The sequence below is a fragment of the Nanorana parkeri genome, unplaced genomic scaffold, assembly GCF_000935625.1.
Source record: "Nanorana parkeri isolate BGI_ZX_2015 unplaced genomic scaffold, ASM93562v1 scaffold181, whole genome shotgun sequence".
NCBI lineage: Eukaryota > Metazoa > Chordata > Amphibia > Anura > Dicroglossidae > Nanorana > Nanorana parkeri.
Genome location: NW_017306449.1, coordinates 2,196,231 through 2,204,862, shown reverse-complemented (window position 1 = coordinate 2,204,862; position 8,632 = coordinate 2,196,231). Strand labels below are relative to the sequence as shown.

The following is an 8,632-nucleotide window of genomic DNA, read 5'->3' as shown; positions in this document are numbered from 1 at the left end:
GTGTCTGTGTGTAGGTTCACAACCTGAGCCAGCACTACATGGAGAGGCTGCAAAGGGAAGTTCTCCCCTAGCATGAGAAGAGATTCGGGTTTAAAAGAAAGAGCAGCAAAGAGAAGGGAAACAACCATGGATTACAGTAAGGCACACATTACAGTATTGGTTTATGTTCAAAACATCTGAGGGTTTAATGTCACTTTAAGCAATTACCCCAGCTTTTGGTTAGATGATTTATAAGCAGCTGCACATTGATAACAACAGAGGCAAAGCTGCCTCTCCTTTTCTCAATTTAATGTGTATTTCCACTTTTGCAGTCAAATTTGAGAAAACCTCATCTGTGTGTTTCTTATATGTTTCCATTCACACAGAAGACCGAAAAATAATAAAAAAATATATTTCTTACCTTTTAGATGTTTTGTTGTAGCAGGCAACATGGCTGAATCCAGGTTTTTCTGTGCACCTCCACAGTGATCTGTATTTATAAAAAGACTAAGGTGGGACATTTGGAGATTGTGTTTCTCTCATTATCTTCATTATCTTTTGAATGCAGAAGCCAGGATTGTAATCCTTTAGTCCCTCACCCCCTCTCAACAGGAAAAATAAGTAGACATGTTAAACCTTCAGCATTTGCATAAATTGAGCTAGGAGGTGTTTTTAACCTGCCCAGAGAGGTGTTAACACAGCATTGTATGTGGCAGACAATAGATGTCCCCCACCTCTGTTCAGGCTTGGCTTCTCCATTTTTACATAAATAGCCTCTTTCACACCTCTTTTAAACCAGGCATCCTCCCTGTCTAGGATGTGTATGTGACTGTCTTCAAAGGAGTGACTGTCAGAGCACAATGAAAACCAGACAAGCAAAAGGTGCTAGTTAAAATATTTATTAAGAACAGTGTGCACAGGAGCAAGCAGAATCATAAACCGGTACAGGCCAAAGTCAGGAGCCGGAGTGGGTAGACGTTCAAGCCAGGTCAGGCACACAGAGATCAGCATCATCAGGAACAAGCCAGGAGCAGGAGCCAGGAAATCAGCGTAATCAAGAACAAGTCAGGAATTCAGTGTTGTCAGAAGCAAGCCAGGAGCAGGAGCCAGAGGAGCACATCAGCCAGGATCGGGTCATACACAGAATCAGGATACTCAGAGCAGCAGGAATGCACTAGCAAGAAGACCACGGAAGGGCAAGGTTCAGACTGGACTGAGTGGTTTATATACAGGGAGTGGGGTGACATCATCACTCAGAGATGGGAAACTCCCATCTGGCTCTCTCAGATGATGCTCTACTGTCTGGCCATAGGAGGGAGCCTGGAAGTAGTGAGCAACGTTACAGAGTCTGCTCAGGCAAAGGAGAACTCACAGGTGGGTAAAATAGCAGCCAAGCCAGAATGCTGCAACACAGATAAGTCAGGGTGAAACCCTGACAGTGACCTCTTTCCTTTAGATGTAGGTACACTGCTAAATCCTGACCAGAGGGTTTGGCTCTGCTATGCTGTGCCATACGCTGGTGTAGCTGCTGTTTTGTTTCACTGACATACAATTTTGAGCACTCCTCACTGCACTGGACTGCATACACAATGTTGTTCATCTTGTGTTTTGGCGTTGACGCCTTCAAGAAAAATACACCAAGTCCAGTTGCCATGATGTAGTCTTTTTACAGGTATACCATGACCTGGATGAATGAGAACCTTCACAGACTTACAATCATCATGTTTGCAAACAGCTCCAAACAGCTTTCCAAACAGCTCCAACTCTTTTAGCTCCCCTTCCCTAAACTTTCTGTCCTGTATCGAAGGGACAGCACAGTCTTCAGGAGTTATCTATGTAGTAGCTTTTAATAGGGAGAAGGATTTCCTTGCCATCCTGTGTTTGTGGAGACACACACAGCTTACTAAAACACACAAGGGTGGCTCCATAGGACTCTGCAAGGTACCCAGATAGCAAGAAATTGTGCTGCAAGTTTGAAAATGACTAAACTCTTGCAGACTTGCCAAGCTTCACAATTTTGTTGCACAATTACAGCAAGTTTGCATTGCAAGTCTCCAGACCAGCGAGCTTGCAGAGCTCTTGCTAAGACCTGCAGGACTCTTGCTGTAGACTTGCCAAGCAAATTTGCTACAAATTCAAAAAGTGTCAACTAGAACTTGTGCTGCAAGTGTTCTGCAAGTCTACAACTTGCCAGGAATATGTGCAGCAAGTTAACAAAATTACAATTTAACCCCGACACAAGTTTGTGGCAAGTTATCCTTGCTATCTGGGTAATAGAGCCACCCTAAAAATGGATATCAGGGCCAGCTGATTCTGCAGGAAACTAAGAGGGTTATTCACAAAGGTGCCAAAGGCAGCCGTGTAAATAACCAACCCGAAGTGAAGTGAGCTGGACGCTGTTCAGCTATTCACTTCAGGCTTGTACAGCTGATTTCAGCCGTACATCGGTTTGCTTCGGGTCGGCCGAACATGCTCAGTAAGTGTTTTGGACCTGCTCACGAATTTAGATTGGATCAAAAGGTTCCGTACTTATATCTGCCGCCTGGCCTGATTCAATAGAGTATACTCTCACAGAGAGAAAATGAAAATCACACCAACTCCAATGTGTGTAAAATCACTTCTTTATTATTGTTTCGCACTCTTGTGTTTTATATAGACAGCTGATAGTGTATATGTAAACATAGCGTTTGGGATAGCTTTCTAGGTTATAATTGGACTGATTCATTAAAGCGTAACCTCCTTCCAGGGTGCTGACGTCCGTCTTTGGGTGTTGTTTTTCCTGGAGGCGCCATCTTAGTTTCTATTTCTACTGCGTACTTCTCATGGGGGGGGGGAGGGGTGCTAAGTTGAGCAACTAACTAGGCAGCCATTTTGATTAAGAATTAATATGAACAGGAGCAATAACATATATATATATATTATAATGTATATTCAAATAGGCATTTTTATCATAGTCACTTAACCACATCCATTACATATGTTTGGCCAACCCAAAGTGCAGAAGGAGTTTGACTCAACCAATCCAACATCTGTACTATGACAGTACAGCGTCCCCTGGTTACTTGGTAACCAGGGGACGCCGAACTGTCATTACAATGAGAGCTCAGCGGAGCCGGCCATGATATCAAAGCCGGCTCTGCTGAGCTCTCATTGCAACCTGGTAACCAGGGGACGGTGATCTTTCATTGCAAGTGGCCGGAGCCAGCCATGAGATGACGGCTGGCTCCGCCCAGCTGTCAGTAGCAGGCTTTCGGCCAGCCAATGAGCGGCCGTTCGGCCTGCTTCTGCTTTCACCTCGGCTCAGTCGAGCCAAAGCATATGCCTTCGGCTCAACCAACTTCGGGAGCTGTACGGGCTATAGTGAATACTGTACGGGCTCTACTGAACCAAAGGGCTCAGGCGGCTAAAGCTAGCCGAAGGATCAGCCGTAGCCACCTAAAACTTTTAAACATCAAGGGGCAGCATTCACTGTAAGGGATTTCATCAGTATTTGAAACAGCGTAAACACAGTCTAACTGTAATATCACTTTAACATAAAAAATACATTTTTGATGATAGGGGCACTGTAACCAGATTTAATGGTAATATAATTTAGCATTAAATAAGCTTGTCTATCCTGTTTTTCTAGTTATAAATAATGAGCAGCTCCATACAATTCAATGTAATTGTTATAAAGGATTTACATATCCATGAGTTCACATACCTACACTCACACATTCCCTTTATCTATAGCAGACTTGGCCACCCTTATAAAACTAGATTAATAGAGCATGTGTCTCCACACTTGAAGGAAACCTACGACAGAGAGGGAGTCTTTGCGTGCATGCACATGTAAACGTATGCTGTTATATCTCTCTGTCCATGGCTTTATCTATTCATCTACCACTTCACTTTGTAAAGCATACCTAATTTAATTATGTAATTCTAATGTTGTTATATGTCATTTCTTTTTAGAAATATATTACAAAAATTGAAATTGAAATCCTATCTCTATGCCTCTTAGAATGTGACACATAAGCACACAATCCTACACTGTATTCCACAGCTATTTTTCTCTTTACCCAATGGATGTGCTTGTACGTCTCAAAGAGAGACACTAATGACCTGCCTCGCGCATGCCCTTTGTATTTCTTACTCCCCCTCCCCACCAACCCCCTCCTTCTCTTCTTCTCCTGAGCAAGTAGCTTTCTAATTCCATCCATTAATACAAACAGGGGAAACCTGAAAAGCCAGCATCTACAGTATTTGGAAAACACAGATAAAGAGATAGACATAGAGATGCATGATTGATGCACACAATCAGGATTACAAGTCAGCAGCATCAGCACCAGCATATAGTAAACAAGGATGTTGTAGCACAGAGCAGCAATCAGAATGCCTTCATTTGGGATTTTGTCACAGGCAAGTTGGACGGGATATTGGGACTCCTAGCTGGACAGACCGGCTGAAAAGAAAACAACACAAAAAGGTAAGATGCACAATGAAGCGGCGTGACATGAAAACAATGCTTGCATGCTGACACAAGATAAGGTGAAGGAACAAATCCTGCTGTGATTTGGTACACCACAGCATGGAGAAGAGATGTGCTGTGCATGAAACTGTATCTGCTCTGCTTCTATATGGCAAAGGTTTATTACAACATTGGCATATTCACCTGAATTCATGTTACAATGCATGTCCTTTTATTGCCGTGACAAATTATGCAGGATGCTGCAGCCTTGGATACCAGCTAAGATTTATGTACTGTCAAACACCAGCTAATTCAGCTTGGCATTAATAGGTACTAGATTTGCATATATAGCTTTTTTCCCCCTTATTGGACTGGGATCTTTGGAATCTGGAATATGCAGGTTACACCAGCTATTCCCATTGTGCTGTCACTGTTTGGAAAGTAGTGAGGATGATGCATGAAAATCACTGTGTAATTTGAAAACAAAGCATCAGATTTATCAAAGGGATTGATTTTTTTCTGTTTAATTGCTGGGCTGGAAAATAATAATAAAAAAAAAAGAAGGGGTGATGTTGAGGTCATGTGTAGACATGATGACTTATTATTTAATACTACCACAAAGTGTCTGTGAGCTTGTGAAAAAAAACGGGGGGCTGGTGTTGCTTTCATATTCTCATTGGTAACCACATTCCCGGGGGATGGTATGCAATCTGCACAGGGAAATTGTGTTTTTAATGACAGGGGGATGGATGGGATATTTGTGAACATGTGATCATGTAGGAAGCATATGCAGGATTTTCCAGAATTGTAAAAATCTGTATTTTTTTCCCAGCAAATAATCACATAATAAAATAATAATACATTAAATATATAAATGAATTAGCTACTGAACAGGCTGTCTCTAGATTGTATATGTGTGTGCTTGTATGACTGTGCTAGGGACATTAGTTTGTAAGCTCTTTTGGGAAATGGTTTAGTGAACAGTAGTTTCCAAAGCATTGCATGATATGTCAGTGTTATATGACGAGTATGACATTAATAATAATGTGCTAACAAGAAACCACATTGAATAACAATTTAAATACATTTTAGTGAAAGATAATATGTATTTTTTAAGAGCTAGCCATACATGGGAAAATTGTTAAAATTTGACAATGTGTCAATATTTATGAATTATTATTATTATTATTATTATTTTTATTGTTATGCAGGATTTATATAGTGCATACAGTTTGCGCAGCTATTTACAAAATAAAAGGAGACAGTATGGATACAATACAATTCAAGACATTATCATAATGATCTCATGTGAACAAACTATAATAATGTTTTTTATTTATTTTTTTAATTATGCAATATTAGGATGATCAGTTGTTGTTTAAAGTCGTTTGTTAATTAAATGGCACTGGCAATTTCATCTAAATGATTTCTTGTATTAATAGGATGCATGGAAAATAATCCTCTGCAGAGAATCATTTTCAAACTAGCTGGAAATTCTTTCCACTGAAGGCTCCTATTTTTAGTCATTAGTGACTGTGTTGGTACCAAAATTAGCACAACTCTCATGTTTGTTAAATCTTTGTCAAACAGTAAAAAACAATTCATGTGTATGGCCAGCCTTAGTTGCATCTGCTGTGTATTTATTGAAAGGGAAATGCTCTGTGCTCACTATCTAGAGCACAAACAATAGGAAGGTTAGCGTTGAATGGAGGGGGTGGGTCTAATCTGCTCTCTAACAACTTGGAGGGTCAGCATTTACTTTTGGTGCTTGTTCATGGGCTATAGAACAGATATTTCATAATTTACATCTTTGTGTTCTATGCTATTTTTACTAAACTTTGTTTTAGGATTACAAGATTATGTGTATTTTTGTAATTTATTAAGTGAGTGGCCCATTGCAGCGTAGTGATTTATGAGATGCTATATACCCTATTTGTGAAAATTGAAAACATGTACTCTAGTTACTGTTGTAATTTCTGCACTGGGACCAATTCTCAAGTCAATTATCAGCAATCACATTACAGAAAATGACTATGGATGTAACATGAACAAGCCTGGAAAAAAAGCAGTGCACAGGCACTCTTTTACAGGAGCCTTATTTGAAGTGTCTATTCTAAGTAAAGTTTTGCTGCGATTCATCTTCTCTTATATTTAGTTCACAGATAACAAGTGTAATATGTTTGATATATGCACATGTGGGTTCCAAGATATTGTTTTAAATTGTTTTAAGACCAGTATGTTGTGTAAAAACTCTTTAATTTTTACAAATTAATTTTGTACAAATTGTTGATGTGACTTTTTAAATACATATCTACCTGTGGTAAACTCATTGCTTATGTTAAGAAACATTGGTCCTCGTTTGATGATTGGCCAAAAAACCCCCCCACATTGTTAGCTTTTCTAGATAGGATAGTGATGGTGCTCGCTGGTCACGGTTTTGAAAGCATAAACATTTGGAGATCAATGCTTTTTGGTGCATCTGAAACATGCACTGACCTATGGTAGAGTCTAAATAAGGGACCAATGGGGTAACATCATTGGGTAGGAGTATCCAGTTATATGTGACCAACTACTATTAGATTTAACTTAGAGGGTTATTCACAAAGCTGAAGGCAGCCGAGTGAATAACCAAGCAGAAGTGAAGTAAGCTGAACGCTGTTCGGCTATTCACTTCAGCCTTGTATGGCTGATTTCAGCCGTACATCGGCTAAAATCAGCCGTACATCGGCTGTCTTCGGTCAGCCCTACATGCTCTGCATGTTCGGGTGAGCCGAAGTGCAGAAAGAGTTCAACTCAGCCAATCCAACATCTGGATCGGCTAAGTCGAAGCTCCGGCAGCTCACTCGCTGCCTTTCACCCTTATTCTCATAGGGGCCGAACGGCAGCGAGCGGCATTCGGCTCGGCTATTCTGCTCGGTACCTCCAAGGTAGCGAGCAGAATAGAAAAAAATGTAATAAATAAAAAAATGTTAAAATTGGGAAGGGGGTTTAACACCGCGGATGTCAACTGGTTAAAAAATAAGAAAATACAAAAATTAAAAAAAGTTAAAAAAATAATACAATTATTTTAAAGAAAATATTTTTTTTTTTTTAAAAACGATGCACGCTGACCCGACCGCACACAAATAACTCCCGCCGCATAATGTCAAATCTGACAGATGTCGGCAAAATATAAACAATTAGGCAAAGCTAGCAGTGACATCACCACTAGCTCCGCCCAATTGTTTCCTATTGGCCGGCACCTGCCAGAGTCTTCTAGCAGGTCCCAGCCAATGAATAACAACTCCGCCTAGTTGTTGTTAGCCAGTGAATAGCCCGTACAGCAGCCCTTTGGTTCGACTGAACCAAAGGGCTCAGGTGGCCGACGTATCAGCCAAAGCTACGGCTGGATCCTTCAGCTCAATTCACTATACAGTATAGTCAACCTATACACCTTTAAGTGCTAACATGTCTTATATGTGGTCCTGACTGCTATCTGACCGAACATAATATCAAACCCTGATTATAGCCATATATAGTGGTTGATTTACTAAAAGCAAACAGGCCCTTCACTTTGCAAAGGAATTTTCCCTTAGCTTAGTGAACAAGGTGAAGCTCTTTTGACTTCCATCATCCAATCATGTACAAGCAAAAATACTTTTTTTATTTTCCTTGCACATTATTGGGTATTTTTTGCAAAGTGAAACTTAACACATTTGCCAGGCTAAGGATAACCTACCCTGCAAAGTGCAAATTCCCTTGCAAAGTGAACAGCCTATTTGCCTTTACTGAACCAACCCCATAATATCAAGACCTGAAAAATGGCTGCGTAACAGTGCCACAGTGTATGGCATTTTAAGATAGACATACTGTGTGTATATATATATATATATATATATAGTCATGAAGCTATTGAAAACCAAAGTACAGTGCCACAGTGTATGGCATTTTAAGATAGACATACTGTGTGTATATATATATATATATATATATATAGTCATGAAGCTATTGAAAACCAAAGCTAGAAATTTGGTGTTTTCTTCATTTCAGAGACAAGTTTAGCTTTAAGTCATTTGTAATACTTGCTTTAATATTATTAGAATATACTACTACTACTTTTATGTGACATAATTCTAATGAGGAAACAAACATGAAGCTTAATGAAATAATATTGATCCTACCTCCCCTGCTTCCCAGAAACTCCATATCAAATTCATCTATCAC

The 8,632-nt window shown here is 39.9% G+C and overlaps 1 protein-coding gene across 2 annotated transcripts in view; it reads left to right on the top strand.

Moving 5' to 3' along the window:
* Positions 1 to 4,123: 4,123 nt before the first annotated feature.
* The window catches only part of PLPPR1 (phospholipid phosphatase related 1), a 105,267-nt gene continuing 100,758 nt past the window's right edge, over positions 4,124 to 8,632 (top strand). For both annotated transcript variants that reach the window (XM_018555005.1, XM_018555003.1), the window contains exon 1: positions 4,124 to 4,446. The gene's annotated coding sequence lies outside the window, so the exon portion shown is untranslated. The remainder of the gene's footprint in view (positions 4,447 to 8,632) is intronic.